General features: G+C 35.2%; 1 pseudogene; it reads right to left on the bottom strand.

Moving 5' to 3' along the window:
* Positions 1–380: 380 nt before the first annotated feature.
* LOC118622424 overlaps positions 381–26269 on the bottom strand; it is a 147612-nt pseudogene continuing 121723 nt past the window's right edge.

The following is a 26269-nucleotide window of genomic DNA, read 5'->3' as shown; positions in this document are numbered from 1 at the left end:
GGCAGCTAGTCAATAGCTGTGGCACAAATCCTACAAAATCTACTCCTCTTAGAATGTCCATGCCTGCTGCCCTTGTAGTGGTGTTTCTATGCAATATTTTCTAACCAAGATGGCACCTCTTGTTTAGCTTCTAGAAGAAAATCTAACAAATCCTTGATAATATTTATGTTCCTTTTGTTGAAAGACAAGGAGTCAAAGCCAAGATTTCTGACAAAAATTGTACAGCTAAACATCTATGTTTTCTTCAGTATTATTTGGTAAGTCAAATTGATAACTTGTTTCTCATTTGAAATGTCCAGTCTTCTTGCTGCTACTGCTGTAGACTCTGGAATAAGATATTTCTTGAGAAAAACTAGTGAAAGGCTCTGCTCTCTCTAAGATCAGTCTACATGGACTCTGGTACAAGCATATCATTCACAAAATAAAAAATCCTCCAGAGAATCTGCACTCTTTTAGGTCTCCACAAACATGGAGGTCAGTGAATCCTTGCCTGTTGCATTTAGGAGGTCAAGCAAAAATGACTGTCAGACTCTTTCTGTGTGATGTTCTCAGAAGTAGAGCCAGATCTTTCTACAGCCAAAAAGATACATTCATGCAAGGTATCATGAGCAAGCATCTGTATATTTATAGGGAGCAGTAGATATCCCAGAGTGGTGAACTTCTTTTAGTGGCATGGTATGGTGTTTATGTATTTTACTCATGTGAGGTTCAAACCTCATGTCTAACTTTGGGTCAGCTTTGTCCAACACCAAGTATTTGCAGAAGTCTAATATTTTTTCTTTCCATCATATCAACCACGCATCTGGTAGAGGATACTAACAAGTGGCATTCATGTTCTAAATCTCAAATCTGCTGGCTAATATCCTCACCACCATAAACAACACAGGGACTAACTTTGGATATGCATAAAACTTTTCCGGCTTCTTTATAGATGAGTACTGCCAATTATCTTGTTGGTGTTAATACCAAGGAGACCAGGTATTGCATGCAGCACCCATACATTCCATTTTCTTAATGGCCCTCAAAGTCTTTCTGGACTGTGTGGATAAGTCTTACTCAAGACGGGCAAGAAAAATGCTGCAGTTTTTTCAGAAGCTGTTTGGACACAAATCATCAAGTGTCTTTTCTGTTTGATAACAGGTATAGCATACTTTTGCATTGGAAATGGGTGAGAATAACGAGTAAATTACAAGTTTCCCATGATAATTCTCTCATCTCAACATCAAAAAACATTTAATCTGTAAGGACAGTTGTTGCCTGTTGCCTCTATTGAAATGTCATATTTCTCCAGGTTAATTAGTGTTATCTCCAGAAGAGTTCCTATGCCAAACGTTCACTTTATGGGAGTGGGTTTGACCAATCATCGTCAGCTGATTTTTCACACCAGTGAATGTCTTCACCATGCTCAGAATCACCGAGACTCTTCTCATATGCTGCCAGTGTTGTCATAGACATCCCATCTGTGATCATCACACCTTCCCCTCAATTCATTTCCACAATCACTGAAGAAACTAGACTTTCCTCTATGAATCACTGTGTGACTCAAACTGCTGTATATATTTTTGTCTTTATTAGAACTCCACCCCAAACTGTCTTTATCCTAGACTCTTCTTGTAACTTCTCTGTTCCTTAGTGAGGAGTATAGTATCCTTTGCTGGCTGTACTTCCTCCACTCTATCTCAGAGTTCAGGTATGTGTCAGTGAACTGCAAATCCAGCTGAGCACATTTTCCACCAACACAGGTTCTATCTCAGAAGAGTACAGAAGAATCAGAATTTTCCACTGTTGAGTGAGAGTGATTGATTCACAGAGAAGGTCATCTCACCAGAGAATTATGTCTCTCTAATGTGTAGTATTTTCCCCAACAAATGAGGTCTCAGATAGATATGCAGGTTCAAAATAAATATTTTTGAACAACTTCTGAGTCAAAAGAAAAAGTTAGGACATTACCATCCAAAGATTATCAGGTATGGCTAAACAAGTTAATTAAATTATGATGGAGTGTTTTATATATTTTTAAATGGACTATTTTAAATTAATCTTTTTAGATTTGTTTAATTGATAATCTCTAACTATTTTATTGTTTCAGATCAAACATTATTGCATAAATTTTATTCAGAAAGACCGATTAAGATTTCACAGTTTTGATCCTAGCTAGTGTGGCTTAGTGGTTAGAGTGTATTCCCATGCCCCAAAAGGTCATGTGTTTAATTTCTGGTCAGAGCTCATATCTGGGTTATGAGTTCAATACCTGATCAAAGAGTGTTTCTCTGTCATCCCCCCCCCCACACACACACATACCTCTCTCTGTTCTTCTTCCTTCTTCTCTTTCTAGAATCAATGAAAAAAAAACAAAAAACAAAAAACATATCTTTGGTTAAGGATTAAAAAAATAAAATTTAATTTTGTATTTTTTGATTATTCTATTCTGAGATAAAGTATGACTCATAGATCTATGATTTTCTGTGATAAGGAATTAATATAATTAAGTTTGGGGCTACTAAGCAAAGAACTGTTAATTCACTTAATGACTTGCAAGTAGCACAATACCACAATGTAATAGCGCAAAGTCAAAACTATAACTTTAGAGATAGCTTTCAATTCCTATTTTGACCATAAATCATGTTGTATCAAGCATTATTGCAGTTAGAATCACAATAACTAAATGGATTTGTGAATATATTACATAAAACATCATCATGGCTAATGCTTCTTGACATATTCAAACATAAACAATGACAAGTTTGATGCAAACATTTCACTCTTGAATGTAAAATACAACATGTATAAATGCTATAAGTTAATAGATTTCCATGATCCTGATTCTATAAAAAGATTTTTTTTTTAGGTCTCAAGATACTATTATAAAGGAAATGCATAAATGGTCTTTCTCCATTGCTAGTGGAAGAGGACTTCTTGGGGTACTGCTGGAATGAGCATTTTTGGAGGCCCCCATGGGAGGATGAAATTGGTAGAAAACTTTATTTGTGTAGATTTACATCCAGGACTGTAAAATGTGCAGCTGGGGATTCAGTAGAACTAGAAGCAAAGCCAGTGTCAACAGATTTTGTCCATATTGCAGCTGGGTCCAGTTTAGAATTAAGCTAGTTGCAGTCCATTAGTCCATTATGAGTGAGGTCTACATTGCTGTGGGCCATGTGGGAAAATGCAGGGGAGCTAAGAGAGTGTGCCCCCTGCAACAATAGTCCCGAAAACACAAGAGAACAAGACAGAGTGAACTCCTTTGTTTAGGAGATTAAATATCCCAAATCTTCCCATGCTTGCAGTGGCCATGACTATTCTAGCCAATAACCTGTTCCCAATTGTGACTGAGAGGCAAGTACCTTCCCCATGTCATTCAGACTTTACTGGGCATGTGTCTATTCTTCTCTTGTCCAGTCCCTTCCCCCAGTGATCTACAGGGAATGGACTGGTGGCCTCCTGAGGGGTGTGAACCTGCAGAAACTGCAGGCAAAGCTGCACAAATAAAAGGCCTATAATATTTGGTCTTCTCTTTGCCCCTTTCCTGATATTAATAACTGGGTTAATTAGAATGGTATCACAACAATGAAAATAAATAATCTAATGCCCAATACAAAATAAGTTATTTTATTACTGATATTTTCTGGAATATGCACAAATAAAGTATAATCAATACTTTTTTATACTTTCTACTTCTTTGCAATTGATAAAGGATTATACAGTTTAAGTATTCAGAATGACATGATTTTTAAAGATGTGAAAACCTATGAAAAGACATGCATTCCATTTCTTTACAGATGAAGAGACAGGGATGAAGAAGCTACTGTAACTCCCTTGCCTATGTGAAGTTTGCTATCTAATGACAGGTGTGAGAGAATAAGTCAAGATACCTGATTCCTATGTTAATGTTGTTTTTCTGTGCAAGATGCAACCTTTCTGTTTAAACTAACACTGTTTCATAATAAAGGAATGTTTCACATAGAAAATGTTATTCATTTAATACAGTCTTCTCTGCTTTACAATGATCATGCCTTCTGAATTACTGTAACTGGGAAAATAACTATCAGATTTCCTTTTTTTATTTTTTTTAGAGAAATTTTGTGAGTTTATTTGAGCCAAATGGACAACTGTTGCTAAGAAGCAAAACTTTACCAACAGATTAAGATTATGTTCCCAAGAATGGCAGTTAAGCACCTCATTTTATTCATTACAGTCAAAAGGGAAGACTTCAGTGAGTTCCACTGAAATCCATTGGTGATAGATGAGGGAGGTGGGGGAAAGTAAAGTGGGGAAACTTCTGAGATTGAATAAAGCTTAAAATGATAAACACAAACTTCATTTGCATGGGTGCAAGAGGTTCCTTAATAGTAAACCATTAACGCAATAACAATGAGGGTGTGTGTGGTCTCTGCTCTTGCGCAGTACATGTGCTCCAAAGGGTCGGGAAAAGGAAATTACTTTGACCTTGCAAGGCATGCTATTGTGGATGCAAAAAGACAGCAGACAGGGCTAGCTAGAGGGAAAATTGACCTTTATCAGGGAAAATTCTAGCCTAGGACATGACTACCTGTCATACACTGCTTTTAGTTAAAAAGTTTTAATTTCAGACCATCCTTTGTAGTTACTTTAGATCTCTGAGTTTTTAAGGCCACCGCGCAGGCCTCCCTTGAGTTTGTCAGGTTAGCATGTGGCCCCTTTTTGTCCACACATTCCCCTTTTGTTCTGAGAATGTAATTGTCCCAAACTCCACCTACGCAATTTTATTTTTACCTCTACTAAAACCCACCGAATAGGAGAAAATGAATTTATCTTCCCCAGATATGCAGAAACTTTCCAGGAATCAACACAGCCAAAGGCCTACAAAGAAGACAAAATGGAGGCTTAGAAGGTTCGTGTTCGGCAGGAATTTAAGCATTCTTGGTAAAGAGTGTTCAAATATGCGAGTGATAGACACTGTTTTAGCACGTGGATTACTTCTGAAGCAGGACAAAGAGAGAGGGAGAGGAGATCAAGTTCTAGTTCTACATGTGAAGCTTCTTCCTTTCTTTTTCCCTTCCCTCCCTTTTTTCTTCCTCCTACTTTCTATTTCTTCCCCTTGCTTTAAAATAATCATCCAAAGTAAATATGCTAGTTCATACTAGAAGGTCCATGTATTTTTAAAATAATTTTATATATGCTATAATATACCATGATAGAAAATAATAAAAAACATTAAATAAGAACCATGTACTCAAATTGGCAACTACTAAAATGGGCAGAAAAATATTTTTTAAATATAATTTTAGGGGAGAAGCTCAAATGAGATAACCTCCAACATGTACTTTAGCTTAAGTTTACATTCTGAACTCTAAATGCCACAAGTGAAATATCAAAACATTCCTCCTATGGTTATTTCAGTGGATAACAAACATTCCCAAAGCTGTACAGTGTGGGATGTGACTGAAAGAGATGCGTGCTCCCCTGGTCCCCTGAACTCACTAGTTTGTTTCACTAAACTTAGAAAGATGAAAAACTAGGTCCTCAGGCTTGTATTCTCCAAATTATAAATATTCCCACAACAAGCATACAAGCTATAAAAAAAATTAGCAGAGACAATAAAAGTCTACAAATTCTTCAAACATTGGCATATCTAATCCAGTGCATAATTAGACAACCAGTCCTCATGTTATCACTGAGTGGGAGGCAGACAGGTGAGGGAGTGTTCCTAAGATCTGCATATTGTCAAACTATTAAAACTATTTTCTTCACAGCCTCAGGATCGAAAGCTATATTTATAGGTGCATATACTTTAAAATTATTATGTCTTAATTCATTTAATAATTTCCTTCCACTCAAAAAATGAAAGCAAACTATTAGGTTTTCTAGATAATGGTTATGCAGAGTTATGTGGATTATTATTATTATATTAATAGTATTGCTATATAAAGATTAGTCTGTGCCGATGAAAAATTCTACACCATATGCACTCCCAGGAGGTTCCTACCCAGGGCAAGGTTATATCTATAAGTCCACTTCCACTCTAAACTGTCATATTCAGTTAGTTTTCCTAAATTTAGTTGTCAAAAACAATAAACTAATGTTGAGTTTTATCTTTCTCTTCATTTTTATTTCTCCTTTGTCTTGTCTTCATTTTTATTTTCTCAAATTCCAGCTTGTTCAGTTTTCTATAACGTTTTGATTACAAAAGAAATCATCAAGCATTTATAGAGCTCTACTGTGTGCTACATGACGTGCCAGTGACTTTCAAACATCTCACTCTTTGTCACCTTCGCAGCCATTTATGGATGCAAAAATCATCCAACATTTCAAATGACTAATTTGAAGTATAGAATAATAAAGAGTGTTAATCAAAGTCAAACACAGTAAATTATAGATGAGGAGTTTGATCCAGATTTTCTGACCATTAATCTGCTATACCATAGGCACCTCCTTTAACTTGAGTGTCTTTTAAATTTTTTAAATTTATTTCTATATAGTGATGTAATCTTATATCATAGTGTTTGGTCTTTTAATTTCTTATATCCCTCCTTCCCTTCTTCCTTCCTTCCTTCCTTCCTTCCTTCCTTCCTTCCTGCCTTCCTTCCTTCCTTCCTTCCTTCCTTTCTTCCTGCCTTCCTTCTTGCCTGCCTCCCTCCCTCCCTCCCTCCCTCCCTCCCTCCCTCCCTCCCTTCCTTCCTTCTTTCCTTCCTTCTTCTTTCTTTCTTTTATTTATTTTCAGTAGTCTGATGTGATAATAAATTTATCTTCCAAATAAAAATTTTGGTCTGAGAGGTCTGGAGAGTATTAGTGTCTTTACAATAAATTTGTATAGAATACATGCCAGAAAATCTCCATTTGTGATGAGAAATATAATTCAAGATTTATTTCTACCCCTTTCATGTAGTTTTTCTGTCTTCTGAGCATTTAACAGAAGTTTACTGGTGAATCATATAAACTATCTGCATGGTGGGTCCAATGTTAATATCCAGTTTATTATCAGTAAATGGGTGCAAATACGATATATTAATAATTTGTGTGAGGTCAGGAGGAAAGTCTGAATGTCAGCTGCAGACATAGCAAAGACGAAACTTATTTTCTTGTCTTTCTGTTAAACACTGACTTCTCTTTAATATTGATATGCAATTGATTTCTACTCCCAGGATTCATGAATCATACATGAGCCTGAAAAAGGCCATGCTATTAAAACAATTGACTTGATTTTATACAAGTCATCTTCTGTCTTTGTCCACTCAGCATGTTACAACAATGTGTCACAGATTGGGTATCTTACACACAATAGATATTTATTTCTCTCAGTTCCGAAGCCTTAAAGTCTGCGATCCGGATGCTGGCGTGGTCAAGTGAGACTTCTCACTGTGTTCTTACATGGCAAAGAGGCTAAGGCTATCTCTGCAACCGCTTTTATAAGGCACTAATTCCATTCGCTGGGGCTCCACCATCATGACTGAAGCACCTCCTAAAGGTCCCACCAACAAATACCATTAGCTGGGGGGGGGGTAGGAGTTCAAAATATGAATTTGGAGGGGACACACATTTAGACCATGGCGTCTTACTCAAAAAAGTTAGATGCTTTGGGATTTGAAATCTCGTTTGCCTTATACTTGGTTCCCTATAGAGAAAGTACTTTAACACTTTGATTTCCTTGTCAGTAACTTATTCTTGTATATCATATATATATTTTTTCCCTGTCAAGATTGTTATGAGATCAACTAGATTATATAAATGCCAGAATTCCAGCCATTTGGAAGGTATTCATCAATGGCAAGATTAGGTTTTGCCTTTCTTTAATTACTTATGTTTTCCTTTTTAGCTGTTAAATTAAATCAGGTAATGGTAAGTGTCTTTTTAATTGGCATTGGTAAATCGTATGCACCTAGAAAAAAAATTGTACCTGTATTATTTGTATTGAATTCTCTTATACTGGATTCCTGGCACTGAGTAAAATTTTCATGAACATTTAGTAAATAAATCATTCTGAGTATTCTGGTTCTGCATATAAGGGACTTGAAAGGTACCACTCTGTCCAAACAAGTAAAAAGATGAACAGGCGGAACTCATCAACTCTCCTAGAACCCCTAAGAAAGATGATGCACCACAGAAAACCACGGCCTCCAAAAGATCAGACCTTTAGACATATATAGAGCATAACACCTTCCCAGAGCAGAGACTTATGAGCAGACGGTGGTGGGAACAGTGCCAGGGCAGGAAAACCAGGACTGTGATCATCAAAATCCTGGAAGCTCAGTGTGGACAACTCTGAGAGTTAAAAACTCCATGGTGAATCTGTACTAGGGGTGCCCTCCCATTGTGAGATTCACCTCCGAAGTTCAACCAGGTTTCCACCGTAAAAATCAGTGAATCCTCTCCAGCTTCAGGCAGAGCAGGAGAAAAGGAACCACTTTAAAATACATTATCTGTTTTTTTTTTTTTTTTTCGCAGGGCCTGTCCTCAGGGGAAACTAGGGAAACAGAGCCTAACCTTCTAGGGTATTATCAGAATTTAACTGACCTGGGAAAAGGGAGAAACCCAACCCCAAACCACTCCTGTTAACCTCTTCCACCTAAGGTGTAGGGAGAGAAAACAATTAAAACACTTGTGAAGTCTACAGTCCAGAGGCCTGAGCTCATTAAAAGATCAAGACCTAATCACAGGACTACAGAATGCTTCCCCTCCCCCCACACCTCACCCCCACATCACCAAAGACCTAGTTACAGCAGTTCCATTTCCCCAGACCATGGTGTCTGAATAAAAACAAAACAAAAACAAACAAAAGAAAGAAAGCAATTTAGAGGTAACAAGTATCAGAACCAGACATTGCAGAGATGTTGGAATTATCAGAAACATAATTTGAAATAACTATGCCTATTATGCTAAGGACTCATGGATAACATGAACGTGTAAGAGTAGTTGAGCACTGGAGCAAGAGAGATGGAAACACCAAGAGAAAACCAGAAAAAATTCTAGATATAAAAACCAAAGTCACAGAAATGAAAAGTGACTTTGGTGGGCTTATTAATAGATTGCACAGGGATGAAGAAAATATTCTGAGCTTAAGTGTGTCTCAAAAGTAACCCCAACTGGAAAGCAAAGAGAAGAAAGATTGAACAAAATAGAACAGGATACCCAAGTGCTATGGGACAGCAATCAAATGTGTAACGCATACATAATGGAGATATCAAAAGGACAAAAAAGAAATAAAGGAACAGAAGAAATATTTAAAAAAAAAAATGACCAAGAATTTTTTCAAATTAATCTTAGTTACCAAGCCACAGATTAGGGAACCCAGAGAACATCAAGCAAGATAAATGCCAAAACCCAAAAATGAAACAAACAAAAAGCTACACATAAGTAATCATTTTCAAATTACAGAAAGTCAGAGAAAATGGACCAAAGACCTTAAACAGACACCTCACCAAAGAAAACACTGAGATGTCAAATAAACATAACACTGTCATCAGAGAAATGCAAATTAAATAACACCTACTAAAATGGCCCAAACTTGAAACACGGATATGACATCAGTGGTGCCCAGGACGTGGAGCAACTGGAATGCTCGTTGACTGCAGGTGGAATCGCAAAATAAGTCTCTTAGGAAGATAGTTTGGCAGTTTCTTACAAAGGTAAATGTGCTCATATCATATGATTCAGTAATCATGTACTTTGGCATTTACCCAAAGTATGTGAAAACTTAGGTACATACAAAAACCTGCCTATGAATGTTTGCAACAGCTTTATTCAAAGCTGCCACAACCTAGAAGCAACCAAGTTGTCCTTCAGTGGGTAAATTGATAAATAAACTGTGGTACCTGCAAACAATGGCATATTATTTAGTGGTAAAAAGAAATGTTCTATTGAGTCATAAAAAGTCATGTAGGGACCTGGAATGCATATTTTAAGTGAAATGAGCCAATCTGAAAAGGCTACATACTGTATGATTCTAACTATATGACATTCTGCAAAAGCAAGTCTATAGAGATACTGTATATTGGTCCAAACCCATAGCATGTGCAACATCAACAGTGGACCCTAATGTAAACTAAGGACTTGGGGTGACTAAGATGTGTCCTTGTCAGTTTATCTATTGTAATAAATTAACCACTCTGGTGGGAAAATTTGATAATGGATGGGAGGCTTTATGTGCTTGGGGACAAGGGATATGTGGGATATCTCTGCCTCATTTCAATTTTACTGTGCATCTATAACTGCTCAAAAATGTTCTTTAAAATAATAATAATAATTATTATCATAATTCTGAAGCATACACATTTCTTTCTATATTCTACTGCCAATACAAAATAGGTAATATCATGCCCTCAAACATAAGAATTAATATAATACTACAAAAGTTAAAAGGATACAAGCAAATTTATTATGCTATCATACTAAAGCAATTGAAGATAAATTATAAATAAATTCCCTTTAGTACCTACTTATGCTATTATAATTATCTCCATTTAAAACCCTTTGAGCAGATTGACATATACTGACATCAAAAATAAATAGCAAGAAAGTGGAAGTAAGATTAAAGCTGTGACTATATTTTCAACATTTTTGTTTCCATTCTTCACACTAGACCGTGTTCCTGCCGGCCACGTTGCACTGAATCCAGAAAAGTTACTTGAATTCATATATTCACCCTAAAGTACAACTGTTTATTTTACTTCTAGCTCAAAGACAAATAATGGCCTTTCTCCAAAGTAAACTTCTGTATCTTTAAGTTTAGTTTTTAACTAGATATGATTCTGGGACTTGAGGTATAGGAAACTTTTCATCTTTCACTTATGGACAGTGTCTTACCAGGTAGCATTCACTGGTTGTTTCATATATATATGTATTATAAACACTATAAGCCTTAAGTCAAAAGATGATAGATTTACAAAGAACAGAATTTAATAAAAAATGAGTATTATTTGACTTCTGATATAGTTATCAAAATAATTATGATAAGATCATGCCTATAAGATGGCCTTTACAAGGAAGACTTTGATAATTTGTTATTTTTTATAGTGATACTATTATACTAAAAATAATAAAATGTTAAATTGTAGGAGGAACAGAAATAGCATGATTAAATGACAGTGTTTTTGTGAGACTCTAGGAGTCTACATTAATATACCCTGATTACATCTGGCATTTAATTATTTCATGAATTTCATCCCAATACATACATTAAAAAATGCCATTAATATAGCACTTGCATTTAGTTCACCACTTACTTACTGAGTGAGGTTTGATAATTGTGATCATATGCTAGACACTAGAGTTTTAAAAATGAATACCATGTCATTTCTCTTTTTTTTCCTGTTGTGGTAGTACAATCTACTGGGGAAGAGATTATAGTAAAATTATCATTTAGTTGCAGTGTATAAAATACCATGTTACATGAATATAGACTATCAGTGGCTGATATATACAAAGAAAGTGATCAAAGTAGCATGTATGGGGAAAGAGACATGGATAGTGCATATCAGCAGAACTAGTACCTAGTCTCACTTTTTGCTGTCTTAATGTGAAATCTCTAGCAAATAGTTTCAGTGGATCAAGTTCCTTTAATCATTGAATAATTTACCAATAGTTAAAACAACGAATATTTCTTGGGAAGCTTCACTTTATATAAATGTTACTCTGACTGTTCCCACAAATATGAAGATCTTTGGAGTGATCAATAAAACCTTAGAGGTAGAACATAAGGGGAGCAGAGCATCAAGAAATCATATCATTGTGTTTTAACCTCTGCTAGTCAATGTACAAATTAAAATTTTTTAAGCCCCCCCATCAATAAAAATGTGTAATTGTCTGAAACACGATTGAAAAGTGGCAAAGGAAGAACATGAACTTTGTTACCTACATGAGAAAGATAGTACCTTCTGGTTTTTTAGATTACATTTATACTAATTTCTGTAAAGGTAACAACTCTCAATAAAAAATAAAAAATGTGAAAGACTTCAAAGTGTGCTTTCACAATACACACTCAAATACCCTGGATGATACTGATGCTTCTGTTTCTGTGTTTGATCTAGGTGGGGATGTTATAACACAGAGGAAGGTCTGATAGGAGTGGAAGTGCTGAAGTACTTCCATGAGGCAAGAAAGATTGCAGAGTGAAATTCTACCACTTTCTTCACTATGAATTAATTCCTTTTCTGTAAAAGGGTACAGACCCACTTATTTTAGCAGAATTATTTAGTGTATTCATTGCAAACTATGTCTCAGATAATAAATTAAAATATATTTTCCCTTAAATAAATATTCCTTCCCTCTAAATTACATTTTAAATGCCACTGGCAAACTGCTCTTTCTCTTACATTTACTTGCAGTCATGAAGAAAGAGAATGGGGGTGTTAGATATGCTCAGACACATATTCAATTCATGTGACAGAACATTTTTTTATTTTTCCAGAAGATATTCATTAAAAACTATTAACCAAAGTAGCTAAACTTGGGATAAGATAAATGAAATGTAGAATGCACACAGGACCTAACATGTACTTAATCCATACAGGCCATACATTCTACAAACTTCTGCACAAGTATGTTTTTTTATCCAAAAACTGACTTTTGTGAGTTACTTTTCTCTACTGATATTACTAGAATTATTAGGACATAACAGCTATTAAACAGTAGCGAGTCACACAATGTCAACACACAGAGTTCAAGAAACACTTGTATTAACAATCAGTGAAGTTTCCCACTGCCTGCTGTTGAAGAAAGTCAGTCCTGAGGAAATGTAAACCATTAAACCTTGGAAAAAAAGAAATGTCTAAAGAAATGTGCTCTTACCACAATAGGTAGCTGTATGTTCCACCTGGGTGACTTGAGCTGTGCAAATTAGCATGTGATCACAAACCAAGACCAAAATAAATCCACGCCATGAGGGAAAGACATCAAACAGAGAAGATGAGAGAAAAGTAAAGAAGAACCCCTGTCTCTTTTTCCAATTGCTTTTCTATTAGCTTTTCAAAGGAATCTGTATTGGGTGAGAAAGATTTTTATTTTCAGATTTACAGGCAGACTTTTTTTATATATATGGGAAACAGTAGGGGGTGGAAAGACATGGACTCAAGATGGGATAAGCAAGTCAACAGTATCTGAAAAGATTCCATGAATTAGAAAGAACGGTCTACTCTTAAGCCATTTATAAGCTTGGCTAAATTAAATCTATCTAAAAATAAAACAATGCTTTCTAATTAGGGGATATGTAACAACATCAAACATATTTAATTATATATTATTTTAAACTACAATAAATATTAAGGCCCTTATGATCGTATTTTTGATGACCTATATGGGTCATTGTGTTTTTTTCTATATTTACCCTAAATGTGTTTAGATCACACATGCACACATGTAGTTTGGATGTGGAGACTTGATGACACCACCCATGAACCAAGAAGGTATAAAAAAGGTTTATCACTCAGAAAATAAGTTTTTTTCCGAGGAAACCAGGGCTGACTCCCAAGCAGGTACAAAAATGATTTCATTAAGCAGAAAAGAGAGAAGTGGTTAAGGGACAAGATTGTGGCGTGGACTTTCTGTGAAGGCTGGGCTTGTGTGGTTGTTACTCCCCATGAGTGCCATAGGGGGCAGCACTCCGGCTTTCTTAACAGCTTGTCCAGATAAGCTTTGTTTTATGGCCTGAATGTGGTCTAACTCTGTAAATCTTGCCTGTGTGCTTGAGAAAAATGTGTTTCTGCTGTCGAATGGAGTATTCAATAAATGTTCATTAAATGAAGTTAATTTATAATCCTGTCAGGTCAACTCTATCCTTACTGATTTTCTACCTGTTTAATTTATCAATTTACAACAGAGTGGAGAGTGGTTTCATAGTCTCTTTTTCTTTGATCCTATTTCATATTTCTCTTTGTGTATTATTTATCCAATCTCTTTTTTTTTAAAGAAAAACAGTTTAGTTGTCCTAGAATTTACAATATGTGTGTTTTAATAATGTATGTGAACGGTCACATTTTACTATAACACATGATATGTGGTGCAGTTACTGTCAAGAAGTGCAGCTGAGCTGGGGAGAGAAAGCTGAGCTGTCAGATGTCAGAGTAGTCAATTCAAGCAACAAGCCTGGAAAAAAAAAAGATTTAATTATTTAATCATTTCCTGCAATGGGAAATCAGCAAGAGGCTCAACCCAAGCAAGTCTGTCTCCAGTTTTCCATTTTCCTCCGTGGACTGGCACACCAGTCAAGGGGAAGATGCAGGCGTTGGGATTGCCTCACTGTCGATTGAGGGATCTAACAAAGATGCTGGCACCTTTATGCATCCTGAGGTTGGGGAGGGCTAGATGTAAGGGATAGGAGTGGGAAAGTATAGATATCGAGTCAGAAGAGGGAAAAGGGTCTTCGTGTCTTCCTGTTCCCTTTATGCCCCCTTAAGGAGGGGCCTGGAGAAGGGCTCTGCCAAGGCCTCAGACAAAGCAATTTAGGAAGGAAGCTGCTGGGGCTGGAAATCAAAGTATATTAAGATCATGGATGTCTAGGAGGCCTCAGAGGTTGACTTCAACTCTCTTCAGAAGCCGCAAAGCATGGGCTATGCACCAAGTCTGGCGTGGGGAGCCAGCATTCTACTGGATGGCAAAACAGTAAAGCCTTTGTAATTGCCTACCGTCAGGCCTGAAAAATCACACTTACATTTTAAATTAAGAGCCGAACTCCTCAGTTGCCTTTAAGAAGTATCCTCAATTCCTTCCTCCCATACCTATGACATTGCCCATTATCATAGGTTATATGTACCTGATGTACTGTTATTAGATTAGTTTAAACAAGCAATTAATTTTTATATCAACAAAAAATACAAAACATAAAATATTTTATTTTGTTTTCATTTAGGCCTTTGTAATCCTCTACTTTATGTTCCAAGATTCTGACCTTTATCTTTTTTTCCTCCCTGAAGAACTTTTAACATTTCTCTCAGAACAAGTTTCCTATAAATGACTTAACACTTTTTTTCTCAGCCTTTATTCGTCCTTCAATTTCAAAAGGTAATTTCACTGAATATGAATTGAATATAGATTTCTAGATTTTTTTTTCCCTTTTAACACATGAAATGTTTCAACACACCCTTTTTCTTTTTGCTTGGTTGTTTGATGATAAGTCTGCTGAAATGCCTATCTACTTGTTTCTCTATACATGTAAGAGTTTTTGAAGTATTTCTTTAATATTTTCTTCTCTTTTTTTTCCCCGACAGTTTAAATATAAGCCTAGTTTTTTGTTTGCTTGATTTTAGTTTATTGTTGTTGTTAATCTTGCCTGAGGTTCTCCAAGATTTTTTAAATTTAGGGTTTAGTGTCTTTTATTAATTTATTAAAGTATAGTCCCTATTATTTCAAATATTTATTCTTTCTTTGCTTTCTAGTATACCAATGATTTGTTCTTGAATGTTCTTTTCTCTTTTGGGAAGTTTCTATTGATCTATCTTCAAGTTCATTGATTCTTTCCTCAGCTGTATAAAGTTTGTTAATGAACCTGTCCTAGGCATTGTTCAGTTATAGTACTGTATTTTTAACTTCTTGAGTTTTCTTTTTATTCTTTCTTAGAGTTTTCATCTCTTTCTTACATTATCTACATAGTCTAGCACATGGTTTACTTTCCCCCTTTGGGCCCTTCTCATAGTAATTTTAAATCTCTTCTCTGATAATTCGCACATGTATCATGTCTGAGTCTGGGCCGGTAGTTACTTTACTTCTTCAGAATGTTTTTGTGCATGCCTTGTAATTTTTATTGATACTAGTATTTTATGTGAAGTGATAGGCACTGAAATAAATAGTCCTTCACTGGGAGAATTAATGTTAATCTGGCTAGGATTTGGGACATGTTGGTGTGCATTGTAGGTATGTATGACAGATATCAAATTTCTTTGTTGTCCTTATTTTGTCACTTTATGTGTGTTTTTTAATTATTGACGTTATTATAGATGTCCCCCCAAAACCCCCCTGCACCTTGCTTCACTTTGTAGAGATCCTAACAGAAAGTCTGCGGCTGACATTTCTTTTGGCTATAATTTGTGTTTAGAATCTTGGAGGCTCATAGTATGGTGGTAGGAGAATTCTATAGTTCCATGATTTTGTCTGTCTTTACATGGACTATTTCTTGGGGTTTATCTTTCATAAGTATCTTTGTCCCTTCTTCAAAGGTACAGGTTTTTTATCCCCCAGGTATCTATTCCCTTTCCTAAGAGCAGACTTCACATCTATTTTCTGAAACTCTGTTCTCTATTGTCTTTTCCCCCCTTTGGTAAGACAAGAAGACTAGAGCTGGGCAGAATTCCTTTTTTCAAGGTGGGGTAAGAATTTAGAATTTCCTTCTGGGGAATTTAACAGTAGTATTTTATAGGGAGAAGAGTTTGGGCAGTTTTCCAGATGGCTGACCCCATCCTCCTCACCCTGACCAGGGCCATAAAGGAATCTTTCTCAGAACCTCACATGAGAAATTGCTGAGAACCCTTATATAAAATTCTGCATATCTATGGAGCTCCACTGTGACCGTGGACCTCAGGAGTTTCTCACTTTCACAATATTCTAAACTCAACCTACAGAAATTCTTTAAAATAACCCTTTCAGTTATTATATCATCCTATTGATTCCAGCAGCTTCTGGATCTGTGTCTCTCTGGATGGGCTTATCTTTCAAGATGTCAGTATAGTGGGTTGTCCAGCTACATCCGTTACGCGATGGGTCTTAGAAAAGCCACAGGGTTCAGATTGTATGGCTTTTCCTCATCCTAAGGACAGTGACATGTCAGATCCGATACTGACAGTCCTGTAAACAGTTTTTGATTCCGATCTCCAAGCAGGTCCAACCAATGGTGACCCACTAAGAATTGTATATTACACAGTACGCATTTCACTGCATACATACGAAAGTGTGCTTCTAGTCAAGTTAATTAGAAGTCTACAGGATGGTTGACTTTCACATCATTTTGCCCAGGAAAATAAAATTATTTTAATTATGATTTTATATTCTTTTAAATTAAAAGTACATTATTTTACCTACAAAATGGTAACAGAACATGGAAGTCTGGCTTAATAAACTAATCATTATAAGATACCATTGTTCACATGGGAAAAACATGTTGTAGGCTTTTTATAAGTAATGATAAACAAATCTTGGAATACAAATAAGCAATAAATCAGAGCTTGCTGTTAGAGGGGAGATATGTGTGAAATCTGAAGAAAGTGCTGGAGCTTAATCTTAACATAACAACCTCTAAGGAAAAAGTATTTATTTAAAATATGCTTTCATTATTTTGATACATTGTGATAATTACCTGTGTTTTTTCTCTTAATGTCACTTTCTATTATAAAATTTATTTCATAGAGATGGGACATGGCGGTACCTTGTTTAGGAGCAAGTGTTCTACTTGTCTGAGGTGTCAGCTATTTCAAAGAAATCAATAAGAGGAAAAAGAAAACACGAATCAATTGTATTATACTGATATGGATATCTAAATCTAAGGGGGAAATACATACATATTCAGGAAAATCCAAAATATATTAGCCATAGGGACCCCCTTTACTTGTACATGAAATCTGATTTCCATCTATAATTCACGATATAACAAATAACTCTTCATTCAAAATGAATTTCAGAGTTTTACAGTACACCTTATGCTAAAGAGTAAACAGAAGATAATCCTCACAGTATAAAGAAAAGCTTTCACCAAAATAGTTCTGTGGAGTTACATATATAATAGACCTGAGTGAATTTATTGTTTGAGTCACATAACCATCACTGTCAAATTGCATGAAATAGCTCGCATGACGAACTGCAAGTCTGAGCTCCCTGATGTTTTTTCCTTGTTGTATTCTGAGATGGAGATGTTGTTTTTAGTAATGTGTTTCCTATAAATCCTTCCAATTCTCTCTGTCATCTCTTCACCAACTTTTATAGTATCTAAGGAAATTAGCTTGACAAGTTTTAGCGACTTCTGATTTTTTGGCGATTCTAGCTACCATTAGGGATTATCATAAAATGGGTTTACTTCTTCCCGACCCAAGGTTTCAGAAAGTGTACCCCAAATATGCCCAAGATGTGTCTCCCAGAAAATACTGGGTTTTTAAATATAGGCAGAGAGAAGAAATTAACAGAGCTCCCCCCTCAAAAAATGAAAATAACCTATATATTCCTATAACCTTCATAATTGTTTTCTAAAATTTATTTCCTGTAACTTTTAATTTTTATTTTTAAGTTTATTGGTATATAATTTACAGACAAAGGGAATTATGATTTTTAGGTATATGGTTTGGTGAGTTTGGGGCAAATTTATGCAGTAAGGTAACCAATAACAACATCCGTATATAGAATGTTACCACAACCTAAAGACAAAAGTTTATTTTGTTTTATTTTATTTTATTTTATTTTTTGAGGTAAATACTCTTCTCCTTTCCTCACCTGTGGTCTCCACTAACTGGCTTTGTATTATTATAGTTTTGCCTTTTCAAGACTCATATGAATAGAATCAGAGAGCATGCTTTCTCATTTCTCTTTCTTTGATCATAAGTAACTTTGAAGGCCTCTCCATGTTGGGGGATTGCATTAGCAATTCATGATGAACAGTATTTCTTTTTATAGATGTAGCATAATTTTTTTTCTTTTTTACTAAGTTGATTGGAATGACACTGGTTAACACAATGATATAGTTTTCAGGTGCACAATTGTACAACACATTTGTTCACTGTATTGTATGCACACTAGCCCACGTCAGGGCTCTGTCCATCACCATTTGTTGCTCCCATCCACTCCTCCACCTCCCTCCAGCCCCCTTCTTCCACAATCACCACACTGTTGTTTGTGTCTATGAGATTCTTCTCTTTTTTTTTGCTCAACCCTTCTTCCTCCTCACCCAGCCCCATCCACCACAGCTGTCAGCCTGCTTTCTACTGTGAGTCTCTCTAATCTGCCTGTTAGTTCAATTTGTTCATTAGATTCCATATATGAGAGAAAGCATAGTGTACTTTTCTCTCTCTTACTGGCTCACTTCACTTAGCATAATGCTCTCCAGGTCCATCCGTGCTTTGCCAAGGATAAGAGTTCCTTCTTTTTTATAGCTGTGTAATATTCCATTGTGTAAATATACAACAGCTTTTTATCCACTCATCTACCGATGGATGAAAAATTGAGCTGCTTCCAAATCTTGGCTATTATAAATAATGCTGCAGTAAACACAGAGTTGCATATATTGTTTTAGATTAGTGTTTCGGGTTTCTTTGGATAAATTCCCAGAAGTGGAATCGCTGGGTCATAAGGCAGCTTCGTTTTATTTTTGGTTAATCCTGACTTGAGGATATTTTTTCCATTGATTTTTAGAGAGTAGAAGAAGGGAGAGGAGGGGGGAGAGACAGAGAGAGAGAGGGACATCAGTGTGATAGAGACACATCAACTGGTTGCTTTCCAAGATCAAACCTGCAACCCAGGTACATGCCCTTGACTGGGAATCGAACCCATGACCCTTCTGTGTTATGGCTGAAACTCTAACCACTGAGCATATCAGCCAGGGCAGAGGCTTCCATTTTTAATTTTTTGAGGTAACTCCAAACCGATTTCCACAGTGGCTGCATCAATCTGCATTCCTACCAAGGGTGAAGGAGGGCTCCCTTTTCTCCATGTCCTTGCCAGCACTTGTTGTTTGTGGATTTATTGATCATAGCCATTCTGACAGTTCTAAGGTGAATCTTATTGTGGTTTTCATTTGCATTTCCCTGATAATTGAGCACCTTTTCATATGTCTATTGGCCACCTATCTGTCCTCTCTGAAAAAGTGTCTATTTAGGTCTTTTCTCTATTTTTAATTGGACTATTCATTTATTTGGTGTTGATTTTTATCAATTCTTTATAATACTTGGATATGAACCTCTTGTTAGTTGTATTGGCAAATGTGTTATCCCTTTCAGTGGGTTGTCTTTTCACTTCGTTGATGGTTTACTTTGCTGTGCAAAAACTTTTTAGTTTGTTGTCATTCTTTTTTCTCCCCTTGCCTGAGGATATGTTTCTATAGATTTTTAATTTTTTTTTTTTTTTAGAGAAATAAAAAAGGAGAGAGAGAGAAAAAAAACACATTGATGTGAGAAAGAAACATCGATTGGCTGCCTCTGATAAGCACCCCAACCAGGAATCAAACCCTTAATCTAGGTATGTACTGTGGCCCAGAATCAAACCTGCCACCTTGATGTATGGGATGATCTAACCACCTGAGCCACCAGATCAGGAACTCCCATTTGTTTATTTTTTTCTTTTGTTTCCCATGCCCAAGGAGATATATCAGAATGAACAGTGCTGCGAGAAATGTTTTCTTCTGCCGGTGTTTTCTTCTAGGATTTTTATAGTTTTGAGTCTAAGATTTAAATCTTCAATCCATTGTGAGTTTATTCTTGTGTATGGCATGAGACGAAGGTTTAGTTACATTTCATGTGTTTTTTGTTTTGCATGTATCAGTCCAATTTTCAACAAAATTTATTGAATAGGCTATCTTTAACCCATTATATATGTTTGCCCCATTTTTCAAATATTAATTGACTATAAAGTTGTGGGTTTATTTTTGGGCTTTCTATTCTGTTCCATTAATCTATATGCCTGTTTTTATACTAGTACCATGAGGTTTTTATTATTATGGCCTTGTAGTATAGTTTGATATCAGGTAGTATAGTTTGATATCCAACTTTATTCTTCTTTCTCAAAATCACTGTTGCATCAATGCACTAGTTGATAGGCATTATTGATATTTAGAGAATTTGACAATTATAAAGAAAGCTGTTACACACATTTATATATAGATGTCTGTGAAGATATATATTTTTTTATTTTTATAGTGTAACTATGAGTAGAATTATGGTGTCACATAAAAAACGTATAGTTAATTCCATAAACAACTGTTAAACCATTTGGCAAAGTTGTGTGTCTGAATATCCACTGGTGTAAAAAAGATATTCAATTGTTTTTCATCCTATAGGCCGTTGTTATCATCAGATTTGTTATTGTTTATCTACCCATCTAACAATATCTATCATCTATCAATCAATTTATCTACCTATCTGTTATCTATCTATCTATCTATCTATCTATCTATCTATCATCTATCTATCTATCTATCTATCTATCTATCTATCTATCATCTATCTATCATCATCTATCTATCATCTATCTATCTATCTATCTATCTATCTATCTATCTATCTATCTATCATCTATCATCTGTCATCTATCTATCATCTATCATCTATCTATACTACCATCTATTTACCTGTCATCTTCATTTCATCTATAATAAAATGTTTGTAATGATATCTTATTATGGTTTCAATTTGCCTGTATCTAAAAACTGAGCACATTGAGCATATTTCCATGTGCTTCTTTATAATCTGCCTTTTCTTTAGTTATGTGTTTACACAATCTTTACCTAATATTTTAAAAAATTATTTGTTTGTATTCCTGAGTTGTACAAATACTTTAACTGATATATGTGTTTTACAAATAATTTAACTACATCTGTGGTATATCTTTAAAATCTTTAGAGTGTTTAAATGAGCAGAAATGTTTAACCATGATGAAATCCAATACATAATTTTTTCTTCTTTTTATTTATTTATTGTTGGTTTGTGCCAAAGAAACTTTTACCTAACCCAGGATGGCAAACATATTCTCCTATGTTTCTGATAGAAAGTTATGGTTTTTGTCCTTAGTTTTGGGCTATGATCCACTTTGAATTATCTTTTTAAAAGGTATGACATAAAGGTTAGGGACCATTTATTTTCATATAGATAAGTAATTTTTCTAGCACCATTTTCTAAAATGATCGTCCTTTCTCTATTGTACTAACTTGGCAAATGTATCAGAAATCAGTGGACCATATATGTTTACCTGTTGAGTTTATTTTGTCTTTTTTGTGTCTTTATACTATTGCATTAATCTATCTGTCTATCTGTAATCCAATACACTGACTTAGTTATGGTAGCTTTATAGCATGTCTTAAATTCTGATGAGGTCTTCAACTTTTAATTTTTTTTTTTATTTTGCTGAAAGTATTACAGAGGTCCCTCCTTTCCCCCCACTTTGCTCCCCTCCACCCAGCCCCAACCCCACCCCAAGCCTTCCCCACACTATTGTCTGTGTCCAAGGGCTATGCATATATGCATAGATGTTCTTTGGTTAGTCCCTGCTTGTCCCCTCCACCTCCATCTCTCTGAGATCTGTCAGTCTGTTCCATGCATCCATTACTCTGGACCAATTCTAGGTCTTGGGATTTTTTATATACTTTAATATTACTTTGTCAAGTCTACAAAATATAACACTTCAGGGGTATTCATGGAGATTATACTGAATCTTAAAATCAATTTGAGGGAAAAAAATTAAAATGAATTCTTCCAGTCTATGTACCTGTTATAAATCTCCATGTGTTTTGTTCTGCTTTCATTGCTCTTATAAATACATTTTGAGATTTGTACCAAATACATTTTGCATTTTTACATTAAATTTATTTATTTGCTATATTAAATATATTCCTAAAATTAATATTATTTTTCTATTTTCTAATGTTTAAGTTTAGATCATTGATTTGAATGCTTTATCTCTTGTTTCACACACACATTTAATTCCATGTATTTTCAAAGAGGAATGACTATAACTACAACTCACAAATAGTTATATTTTGTTTTCATTTTTTCTCATTTTATATATTTTTTATTTTGCTTGTCATTTTTTCCTTGACACAGAGGGAATATAGAAATGTACTGGTGGTTTCAAGATGCTGTTTGATTTATTATTGATTTCTAATTTAATTTTTGTAATCAATATATTTTTATATGATTATAATTATTTTACATGTGAAGTATTTTAATGCTCTATCTTTGTGAAGGTTATAGATGCCCATGAAAATCATACATATTCTACTGGTTCTGCCATTGGGTGGACTGATAGTGTTGTTCAGATTTTTATATTCTATTTGTTCTATCACTTATTAAGACAAGATTTGGAAATATTTAATTGTAAGTGTGAATTTTTTCTCCCTGTTCTATTTGTTTTATGTATCCTGAAGCTCTCTTATTAGGTTCTTACACCTTGTAGGTTGCTATTTCTTTTTGTGTTGACTGCCTTTTCATTATATAATGTCCTTTGTGATCTCTTTTACAAAAGTATACTCACCTGATATTAATATAGACTCTCTCTATTGGTTAGGATTTTTGTTTTGTGTCTTACGTATGTGTGTGTGTGTGTGTACATATATTTAAGATGGGTTTCTTATAAATAAAAAGCTGGACTTTATTTTTTTCCAAATACGAAAATTTTACCTACTGTAATTAGACAAACTGAATTGGTGTAATTATTGATCTATTCAAATTGTAGTTGTTTTAAGGGCTTTACTTGTTCTTTCTTAATTTTTATTAATTTATTTTTCTTTTTTAATGAGTTATTTAGGATTATTCCAGGAGATTTTAAACAGTATCATTTATTTCTACAATTGGTTTATATGATAGCTTGTGTGTGTGTGTGTGTGTGTGTGTGTGTGTGTGTGTGTGTGTGGTTTCTTCAGCATTAATACAATACACACATAATTTCTCATAGCTCATCTTTAAATAATGTTTTACCATGTTTGGTATTAGATACCTACAACAATATACATCCATTTTCTTTCTTCTTATGCTTAGTAAAAATGTTGCTATGCTTCTTTTTTTTTAGAAAAATAAATAGAAATAAACATTTTACTTACGTTTTCTATTCTAAAATTATATTTCAAATTGATGTTTTAGAAAGTCTTCTATGTTTACCTAACGTTTTACTATTTTATTTATTTTTTATCTCTTTATTTATGTCTTTATTTTTAAATTTATTTATTTATTTTCTTATTTAATTAACTTATTTATTTTTGTTACAGATGTTTCTCCTTTTCCCTCGACAGATTCCCCCCTTCCCTTGCTCCCCACCCTGTCTCCAGCTTTGTTGTCCATGTCCATTGTTCATGCATACATGCACATAAGGTCTGTTGTTTATCTCTCCCCCCCGACCCCCTATTCTGGGGATTGTCAGTCTGTACCCCACTTCCACATCTCTGGGACTACCCCATTCCTCATACTGTTATGTTAATTATATTCCACAAATAAGTGAGATCATGTGATATTTGTCTTTCTCTTCTTGGCTTGTGTTGCTTAGGATAATACACTCCAGGTTCCTCCATGTCATCTTAAAAGATAAGAGAGTGTTCTTTGTTACAGCTGCATAGTACTCTAGTGTGTATATGTACCACAGCGTTTTTATCCATTTGTCTACTGATGGACATTTGGGCTGTTTCCAGATCTTAGCTATTGTAAATAGTGCTGCTATGAACATAGGGGTACATATATTCTTTCCGATTGGTGTTTCAGGCTTCTTAGGGTATATTTTAGAAGTTGAAACACTGGGTCAAATGGAAGTTCAATTTTTAATTTTTTGAGGTAACACCATATTGTTTTCCATAGTGGCAGCACCAGTCTGCATTCCCACCAGCAGTGTACTAGAGTCCCCTTTTCTCCACACCCTCGCTATCACATGTTGTTTGATGATTTGTTGATGGCGGCCATTATGACAGGTGTAAAGTGATATTTCATTGTTGTTTTAATTTGCATCTCTCTGATGATTAGTGATGTTAAGCATTTCTTCCTATGTCTCTTAGCCATTTGTATGTCCTGTTTGGAGAGGTGTCTATTTAGGTCCTCTGCCCATTTTTTAATTAGGTTCTTTGTCTTCTTTTTGTTGAGCTGTATGAGCACATGATATATATTGGAAAATAATCCCCTATCTGATGTGTCATTAGCAATTATGCTCTTCCATAAAGTGGGTTGCCTTTTCATTTTGGTGGTTGTCTCTTTTGCTGTGCAGAAGCTTTTTAGTTTGATGTAGTCCCATGTGCTCATTTTCTCCTTTGTTTCTGTTGCCTTAGGTGATGTATCAGTGAAAATTCTGCTGCGTAAGATGTCTGAGATTTTATTGCCTACATTTTCTTCTAGGATTTTTATGAATTCAGGAGTCACATTTAAGTCTTTTATTCATTTTGAGTTTATTCTTGTGTATGGTGTAGGTTGATGGTCTAGTTTCAGTTTTTTGCATGTAGCTGTCCAATTTTCCCAACACCATTTATTAAAGAGGTTGTCTTTACTCCACTGTATGTTCTTTCCCTCTTTGTCAAATATTAATGGAGCATAATGTCTTGGGTCCATTTCTGGGTTCTCTATTCTGTTCCATTGATCTATCTGCCTGTTCTTGTATCAGTACTAGGGTGTTTTCATTACAGTGCCTTTGTAGTATAACCTGAAATCTGGTAATATGATCCCTCCAATTTTGTTCTTCTTTTAAAAGATTGCTGGGCTATTTGAGATCTTTTTTGGTTCCATATGAACTTTTGAAGTATTTGTTCTAGTTCTGTGAAGTATGCCATTGGTATTTTGATGGGGATTGCATTGAATCTATAGATTGCTTTGGGTAAAATGGATATATATATATTTTTTTATCCTCACCCGAGGACATTTTTCCATTTTTTGTTTAGGTAGAGTGGGAGGGAGAGAGAGGAACAGAGAGAGAGAGAGAGAAACATCGATGTGAAAGGAACACATCGAGTGGCTGCCACCCGCACAACCGACCAGGGCCGGGGACAAACTGCAACCGAGGTATGCGCCCTTAGCGGGAACCGAACCTGGGTCTCTCAGGACCACAGGCCGACGCTCTAACCGCTGAGCCAAACCGGCCCGGGCTAAAATGGATATTTTAATGATGTTAATTCTTCCGATCCATGAACAAGGTATGTGCTTCCACTATATCTTCCTCTATTTCTTTTTTATATCTTCCTCTATTTCTTTTTTCAATGACCTGTAGTTTTCTGAAAATAGGTCCTTTATTTCTTTGGTTAAGTTTATTCCTAGGTATCTTAGTTTTTTTGCCATGATGGTAAATGGGATTGTATTTTTAGTTTCTCTTCTGTGAGTTCATCATTGGTGTATAAGAATGCCATCGATTTCTTGATGTTAATTTTGTGTCCTGGTACTTTGCCAAATTCATATATTATGTCTAGTAAATTTTTGATGGAGTCTTTGAGGTTTTTTACGTATAATATCGTCATCTGCGTATAATGACAGTTTCACTTCTTCCTTTCCCATTTGGATTTCTTTCATTTTTTTCTTCCTGTCTGATTTCTGTGGCTAAGACTTCCAGTACTATGTTAAATAAGAGTGGCAAAAGTGGGCATCCTTGTCTTGTTCCTGTTCTTAAGGGAAATGCTTTTCATTTTTGACCATTGAATATGATGTTGGTTGTAGGTCTTTCA

This window comes from Molossus molossus, unplaced genomic scaffold (genome assembly GCF_014108415.1).
Source record: "Molossus molossus isolate mMolMol1 unplaced genomic scaffold, mMolMol1.p scaffold_m16_p_9, whole genome shotgun sequence".
Taxonomy (NCBI): domain Eukaryota; kingdom Metazoa; phylum Chordata; class Mammalia; order Chiroptera; family Molossidae; genus Molossus; species Molossus molossus.
The sequence above is the reverse complement of the archived record's forward strand: the minus strand, read 5'-3'. Positions and strand labels throughout refer to the sequence as shown.